The sequence below is a fragment of the Pagrus pagrus genome (assembly GCF_965226575.1).
Source record: "Pagrus pagrus genome assembly, chromosome: 21".
NCBI classification, from domain to species: Eukaryota; Metazoa; Chordata; class Actinopteri; order Spariformes; family Sparidae; genus Pagrus; species Pagrus pagrus.
In genome coordinates this window covers 11,687,380-11,696,462 of record NC_140208.1, presented here as the reverse complement: position 1 = coordinate 11,696,462, position 9,083 = coordinate 11,687,380, and positions in this window count along the sequence as shown.

Sequence of the window (9,083 nt, the reverse complement as noted above, 5' to 3'; positions counted from 1 at the left end):
TACATTAGCCACTAACACACCCGGATCTCGACCCAAACTTTTGGTGGTTAAATTGCATTGTGGGTATTGTAGGCTTTGATGAGGAAGAAGAATACGTGGAGTAAAAAAGAATATTTCTGTTTCTGCTGCAACAATTTTCATCTTTTTTTTATTTTCTGTCTTCCTTGTGATGCTAAATCAGTGGAGAACTCTTTTAACGTTTTGAATAATAATTAGAATAATCAATCAGCGCTCAGAATAGTTGCCGATAAATGAGTCGATTGATCGTCATCGTAGCTCTACTCCACATGTCCTTTTTTTGATAAAAATCGTCATTATAAAAGCAGTTTTGTTGATCCATCCTGAGTCACTCTCTATTATTCCTTCCCCACGCATGCACATGTGCAGAAACACCTACAGACCAGCTGATAGCACCTGCCATTAAAACAATACATCATTTAGCAGAGGGGAAAGGGAAAAACTTGCTTCCTTGCCCATTCTCGTCATGCTTGGTCGAAATTTCCCATTTTATCTGCAGGCGCAGCGGCACACTGCAGGTTCGAATATCCAATTCAGGCCAATGATTACTGACAGGCTATTTTTAGCTCACTGATAATGGATTCTCCTATCAGCTGAGATGACCACCCTTGAATTCATAAAGCATCGCCCGTGTCCTTTGGATGCAGCAGCAGCCGCCATGACAGAAGCGCTCAAGGTGCAGAGATAAGGAGCCTGTCCTGTCTTTGTCCCCCTGTTTTTGTTTACTACACTCCATCCCAGCACAGACACAGTTACGGCTGCACCATTAAGATAAAAACATCTGAATATGAATGAGTCTCTTTAATGAGTGTTATTACAGCCCATTAATTGTCTTTTAACGTCGGTGTTACGTGAGTCTGTGCACAAAAATAGACCTTTGTTAATTGGGAATATCCCACGCGTGTAATTCTTTGATTGTGCGCCACTCTCTCCCGCTCGGCCCCTCCAGACACTTCAATGGAAACTGAGATGATTCATTTTCTCCAACGGCGCTGCATTATTCAACTCAGATTCTGTACCGGTCATTCAGAAGTTTAATTCATAAGAAAGTGCAGAACAGAACAGGTATTTCGGATCTACGGTCGTAATGGCTGAATATGGAGGATTGTCAGGATTAAGTTTGAGGGTTTGTGTCCACCAAGGAGACCTCTCATTACTGTCTACAGTACAATGATCCTGATGTTACAAAGGAAACAGAACTAATCTTGGATACAAATTAAACCTAGACCCAAAATTATTCATTTTAGGGATCCCTTTAGGAAATTAAATAGTAAAAATAGCTTGTCCGGTGTAATCCAGGTCTCCAGAGAGCCCCAGACATCCCAAATTGGTTCAAAAAAGACATTATTTGCAACTTTGATGCACAATCGGGATTTTATAACGAGTCCCCATCTGCTTCAGTTGTTTATGCTGCGACACTGTTTTGCTGTGAAGCTCCAGAGATGTTTTAAGTGAACTTCAAATCTTCACACAACTTTCCGCAGGGTGGGGAGATAATGATAAAAATGTTCATGTTTGGGTGAATTTTTCCTTTAAAAATCCTACCTGTTATTGGCCAAACAAACAAACAAAAACAAACACACAAACAAAAAAGAAAATATTACAATCTCATGGTAAATGCTACGATCCCCAAACATAAAATGGAAAAGGTCACAGCTTAAATCCATTATATGGATATAATCTCACTATGGATGTGCATGTAAAATAAAGGGCTAATATGTAGAACATTGACATGTTTTGTTTCTTGACATGATATTGACATGATTTTTTGCCTTTGTTTGTTTTTTATCAGTTAAATTAGGCTTGTTGTTGTTTCACTGCTCTTTGATTCTTATCCAAAGCTTTGTGAACGAATGACGTGACTGACCTGTATGAATTGGATGACACAAAAAGTGCAGAGTGAATGAAATTCATTCTGTTTCATGCTTAAACAAGAATGTGCACCATGACGTGTGAGACTGACCCCTGCGTCTTCATGCTGGAGGCAGCAGATCCTTGTGGAGTGAAAGCTTTGAGTCACTGCTGCTGAATGCAGTGAAAGGACCTTGAGCTTGATGAAAGAGGTGGATACTTCACACTTGGCATTTACTTGAGTACTGTCCTTCAGTGCGAATTCACTCCATTTATTTGACAGCTGTAGCTAATTCAGATTGCGACATTACAGCAATAACAGCTTTCTGACTCACGACCCGTTACAAGAAGAAAAATGTTTCTACTTGGAGCCTCTTGGCATTTTTATGACGATTGTGAATAGTTAGCTGTTCCAACGAGGAGACGGAGTGATGTCCCGTCTAAACTTCTCCAATGGTTTCATTTAGGTACTTGTGTGAGACCTTTACAATCCAAAAAATTAGAGAAATGTCCCGAAAATGACAGAACTCTTTAGTTTTCTTCTTTCCTCTCCCATTAATCATGTCACGACTCCTCAGAATGAACACTTGAGTTTTGACACTAAGTATGAATGAAGGAGTCATGATGGAATATTTTTCACATTGTTGCAGTGGTACTTTCACTTTAAGTGGCTCTAGTGGCAGAAATGTAATATTATATTTATAATTTTGTTGTCATTAGTGTATAATCACCTGAAACCAAGAACTAAGAGTGTTCTTGTTACCTTAAAATGAGCCATGGAGTCTACCACATGGCTCTATAGGGGGCCTTTTCACGTTTTTAGCGGCTTCCGTAAGGAGGGTGAGATGGCAATTGCAATGTGCTGCCTCACTGCTAGATGCCGCTAAATCCTACCTCCACTTAAGAAGGCTTCTTCAACCACTTTTACAATTAGTTTACTGAAGTGTGATTTGGTCAGCAGAGATTCAGATGAACAATTGAGGTGCTCTGTGATCTATTTCACCTCTGTGATGTTTTACTGTGAGGGGTAAAAACCCCAATGTCAGTCAGCGGTCTTGCAAAAGGGCACTCTTCCTCTTTTAGACTCAGGTCGGCCTCTCAGGGGGCTTTGAACGCTCAGTGAAGCCCCTCATCATGGGTGATTCAAGTCCTCACCTCTTGAACCTGATTGTTATTGTGAAAAAAAAAGACGCTTCCAGTTGGATAAGCAGCAAGCGTTTGTCTAAAAATGTTTGCATCTATGATGATGATGGTCAGATCTCTGCACGCTGCTCGAAGAGATGAAGAGTCTTGGTCAGAAATCGGCAGCGGAGGATGGTATCTCACTGTGTTTGCCATCTGCTGAAGGAGCACGTGCCTGGTTCTGCTCTCAGTAGGTTGGAGACTGCAGGGGTCTGAACTGGATTCCATAATAACTCTCAGGCGCTCTCATCAGTGCATCGGTCACAGACGCTGCTGACTTCAAGGAACAGTCTGATATTTTGTAAAATTCACTTGCTTTTTCTGAGCGTGAGTTGAGAGGATCAGTAGCAAATCTGTCTGTTTAACATGAGGCTGATCAGCTTAGCTAAGCTTAGCTTAGCATAAAGACTGGAAACAAGGGCAACCAGCAGTATACTACAGAGAAATTCAGGTTTTCCACAGTGTCACGATTTCTTTTACACACTTGCATTAATGGAGCGAGGCGGGCGGCCTCATATGGGATGCTGGGGAGCAGTTAGAAGTTCAGTGCCTTGCTCAAGGGCACCTCAGCAGTGCTCAGGAGGTGAACTGGCACATAACCCTCTGATTTTTGTATTTTTGAATGCCTCCTGAAGTAGTTGGCCAGTGGCAGATTTATACCAACAGTCTACATCCAGTGAGCCAGGCTATGAGAGTGCGATCTTCTCATTTGTCTCTCAGAAAGAAATGTCTGAACTGCTCCTTTAATGACACAACCATTGTCATCTTGCGCACACAAAATCTCAAAAGTGACTCCTGCACCATCAGATGCTGAATCACCAGCTCATTAGGATTTAATGAAAGGTCAAGACTCGAGAGGTTGGCACCCTTATGTACAATTTGGAAAGAAACTCATAGATCTGACTGTGCCAGAGGTTTCTAATTTGGAGTGAGGAAACCAGTGAGACAGAGAGAACGCTGACTATCAGGTCTAAAAAAGAAAGAAAAGTGGTGAATTTAGAGTTCAAGCCTGTCAGCAGATCGCTCCACTTCAAGGCTGTTTGGACTTGCTTTTCCACACAGTCATCATCAATTCTACAACGTGCATAAAGATAGTCATCCTCTTTAAGATGCCGAGATACCAATCCATATTGTAACTCTTTAATCTGATCCCAGCTCAGTCCTCAGGCAAAGATTTTTTCTATAAAACTAATATTGTTTCTGCTGCTGCTAACTTTGCTGCATCTTGTTTCCTAAAGGCAGTCAAGTGGTCACGAGTGTGCTTCACATATCTGTCAGTTTATATTATCGAAGCTGAATGCGAGTGCTGAAAACGACTGACCACATTCGCCCCATCTTTACATGAAGCCGAAGCGCGGCAGATGGAGGAAGCTAAGCGCCAAGTTCACATGGGAATCCAAACAGATGGACGCATGAAGCGTGGCACCTGCTTCTGGCGGCTCACCTCGACACTCGCAGCGTGATTTAGAGTGGAAAAAATCACAGGGGAATTACGTATATCTGACAGGATTACTCGCCATTTAATTACCAGTGGAAGTTTTATCTGAGTTTAGCCGGCAACAGGGTCCCCAAAAGTTAATGCACGATTAAGATTTTAAATATTTGTTTTCCTATTAGCTAAAATTCCCCAAAAAGTATATTAAATCCTCACGCAAGAAGAAGTAGTTTCACAATAAAGGCTGAAAAGTTGTGAGGTACTTACATTTTAGTTTTTTAGTCCGTGACTTTCAAGTTTCTGTCTGTGGAACTGAAAAAATGGCGGACATCTCTTTCAGTATCAGTTGGAAATGAAATATTTTAAAGGTGCAGAATCAGAAAGCTTGAATTTAGACTCCAAACAAACAGGAGGCAGCATATCGACAGAGTTACCGCTAACTGCTGCTAACTGTAGCTGCCGTTAGCAAGTCAGCTGTCTAGCAAGTATGCCCAGACCGGGAGCTCGGAGCGGTGGGGGAGTGTTAGTGTTAACGCCGCTAGCTCAGGAGCATTGGACCGCTGGGGCTAGCCGGTTAGCATGCTAACTTCAGAAGATGTCTCTGCAATACAACACGTCTTTGAAATGTCAGAACACAAGGTCCCCCAGGACACTGTTAGAGGCTAGAAAGGTGGCGGGGTCCGCCACATATAAACAAAGTAAAACAGTATGAACTTGTGTTGTCCTTTAAGGTCAGTTTGTTTATTCAGTCATGGAAACAAAGAGAGTTTGTTTTTTTAGTTTGTGTAAAAAAATCAATGAAGATCTTTCTCTTCTGTTTAAAATGTCTTCCTGCACTTTTTAAGCATATCTGTGCAGATCTGATAAGGTTGTGGGCCTAATTATTTAGCAATCAGCAGCAATTATCTCCAGGTGTTGACATTTCTGTTTTTTTTAGCAATGACTGTTTTGTTTTTCTCACTCTGCCTCAGAGCAACCTTCCTACCAATCCACCTCCTGCAGAAAGTGACATTGCATTTCACAATATCATGTTTCATAATCGTGTTTCCGTTGCATCTCTTGCTGTTATTAGCTGAATCACTCATCGCTGATGTTTTGTTTTGTTCTTTGTTCTGTCCTTCACATCACTTTAACAGTAGCATTTAGGGAATGAGAGGATTATTAATGTTCACAAAGACCTCTCATAGTCTGCATGTTTTTAATTTTTTGTGATGATCATGATGTTTGTGTCTTTCATCAAGTACAGATGGCGGTGGGAGGAGGCTGGCAGAGACAATATTCATGTACAGGGCGACAGCAGGTTCATGCTTTGTAATAACTGAATGAAACCTCACACCTGTTGTTGCCTGAGAGGATCTGAAAGACGTCCAGATGCTCCTTCAAAGTGTCAGTGCAGTGTGGATGTGGTGCTTCGGGACGTCGTCTGACTTAATTCTGCGGTGAAACCGAAACTTAAAGTTTTTGCACTTTTTTTGTATGCATAAAAAAAAGGAGATATAAAGTGATAGTTAGTCAGGTTTAGAGTAACTGTAACTGCCAAAATCAAACATCAATCAATCAATCAATCAATCAATCAATCAATACATAAATATGTCATTAAATGCACTAAAAATAATCCTGAAAGCAAATGTAAGCATAAATAAATGTATAAAATGTGACTTAAATTGATATTTTTATGTTTTAATCTGCTTTTATATTTGTATTATTATTTATTTGTTTATGTTTGTTTGTTTTTATCATTTTTTAAAATATATTATTTCTGTATTTATTCCTGTATTCTTTCCTTTTGCATTTTGCACAAATACATAATTAAATTAATAAATTTAATCATGAATAAATACTTTTTTTTCCCTTTTTTTTTAAAAAGGTAAAACAGATAGCATAGAAAATAGAGTGAATTGATACAAAGGGAAATAAATACAGAAGCAAATTAAAACAAAAATATCAATTATGCATTTAATGACATGTTAACTTAATAATTGAGACAATTAGTTATTTCTCTATTTATTTTTGATTTTGGCAGTTTCAGTCCTCCATACTAGATACATGCAGGTTGTATGTACTTTAGAGCCGGGCTACCTGTTCTCTCAAGATAAGTTGGTCTTGTAAAATGTCTTCTTGTTTCTTAAACAATAGATATGAACAAGTTTTAGCATTAAATACAATAAGCCTACAGTTAATAGAATATATAAACATTGTATTCTGCATCATTGAACATACTGTGTGCCCTGTAACGGTTACATGAATGTTCTGGTGACTTGATTGTCAAATACTCCAGTGAAACACTATTAATGGATTGATATCAGCGTGACCTCCGTTCGCCCCGAGGTCACGCTGATATCAATCCATCTACTTCGACCTGGAGCTGCCAAAATGTCAAAAAATACACAGGCAATTTGAAACAATTATTCTTAAAGCCGCTGATTAGCTTCTCCATCTGCGAGCCCACTGCTAATCTGCCCAAACACAAACTTCCTGCCAAACAAACAATGCTTAATAATGACGTGGGTCTCTGCCAGGAGGCCATCAATGATTCTGGCTGCGCTGCTGTTGTTATTCTTTTTTCCCCCAAAACGCTGGGTCTCATTCACACACATTAGTTTAGCCAATCACATCTAAACAGTCAAAGCAGCTGAGCTCAGTCTCATTCAGTTTTTTCTGGCCTAATTGAAATGTGCGGCCGGGGCCCCTCTGGGAGAGCATCGTTAGCCGACAACATCATGCTAATGCATTTTAAAGACGTCCAGCTTTAGGGCTAATTAATATTCCCCAGAAAGGAGTGGAAATGTCTGCTGTAAGAGGCGCTTCGTAACACCAGCTGTCATGATGTTTACTGAGATGTTTTCTATAGGCTTCCAGACTGAGGCGGCAATCAAACAGCAAAGTTTAAAGTTAAAGAAAAACATCTGGGCCTGTTTGGATGTTGGACCATTACAACAGGTTTGACAGAGTAAATAATGATAAACAAGAAGACACATTAGTAAGAGTGAAACCAGAGGATGTTTTTGACGAGGGACCATGTTGTTTCAACACTTGTAAGCTTGACACCACTGGATGTTTTTAAGGAGACCTCTGGACCATCACCAGCCGTGTTTTCGGCGACTAAAACTGGTATTTTAAGCCAAACATGATCCTTTCCTGACCCTTACCAAGTGTTTTCTGTGCCTAAACCTAACCAGATCATAAACACATGGTCGTCCCAACGTGACATAGACAAATGAACCCAAAGAAACGTAAAGATGCGACAAGTTTGAACATATTCTTGGTTTGTAGAAATGTACATTCCTGACATTTATTCTTGCAATTGTGCTGCGTTTGAAGACTTACAAGGTTATTCCACTGAATTTTTTTGTACTTTTTGTCTGAATTGTTTTCAAAATCTAAAGTAATAACCCGGATGAGGTCACGGTGATGTCATCAGGGTTATTTCGCCTTGTGCTTGGGGCTTTCTTTCGAATACTTTAACACAAAGCCCGCGCTACAAACTGGAGGCCTGAGGTTTAGGAGGCAGGGAGGGTCTAATGAAAGACGTGAGCGAGTTGCATTATGGGAAATGTAGGATGCAGTGTTTTTGGAGGAGGACAAGCCCCGCCAGGGATGAAAAGTCTGGCTATTTTGGCTACTGTTGGCTTGTTAGCTTAGTTAGCCGTGCAGCTGGCTGGACTACCAGGGGAGTGTTGGTGTTGGTGAAATAGGTTTTCATGCCCGGGCCTAGCTGGTTAGCATGCTAACTTCAGTAGATATCTCCTCGACACGGTACATAGACGTCTTTGACATGATGTCAACAATGTTGTTTCTTCACATTCTGCTGATACTTTTAGCCAATTTTTGGAGTGTGTTGAACTGAAATTCTTACATTTTGCACCTTTAATAAAGAGAGGAAAGCATTTTAGATGAACGGGAGATACACACTTTGAAATAACATGACTGTTAAAAGGCAGTTATGTTGTATGTAAGCTAGTGCTTTTGGTTTCTTGCTGGAATTGCACTTTTAAACATTTAAAAAGTGCATTGGCTTCAAATCAAAATGCAACTTTAACCATGTAAAAACACATCACAGTGGAGCAAAAGGTGCTTGCAGACTACTAACATGCAAGAAATCCATTCCTCTCATAGTCCAATTCAATTATAATGTGAAATAGCAACTAATCTTTAACATGTTCAGCCATAATAATATATCTAAAAACATACTCGGCTTTAACCCAGTCCAGCCCCAATACAGCTGTTTCGGTGTCTGCCTGTGTGCAAGTGCTTAAAACAATGCAGATGTGCTGTATGGATGAATCAGTGCACAGCTGAGAATAAAGTAGGTCAATCATGTAAACACTTAACACAAGAGCTGATAAAACCCACAGTGCGTGAGTGTGCATGAACTCCTTTGTTTAAAAAACAGATTTCATGGCTCATCTCTCCACAGAGGCCGAATCAGATTCCAGTTGCTCCCAGCAGTCCCAGCAAGAGCAGAAACCACACAGAGCCACATCAGCTGGGAGAGAATCATCCCAGACCATTGTTTACCTCTACATTTTGAATCATTTGTGTCAGTTTTTATGTCAGCAAACCTCAAATCTTTAACAGAATAATACAGAAACGGTCA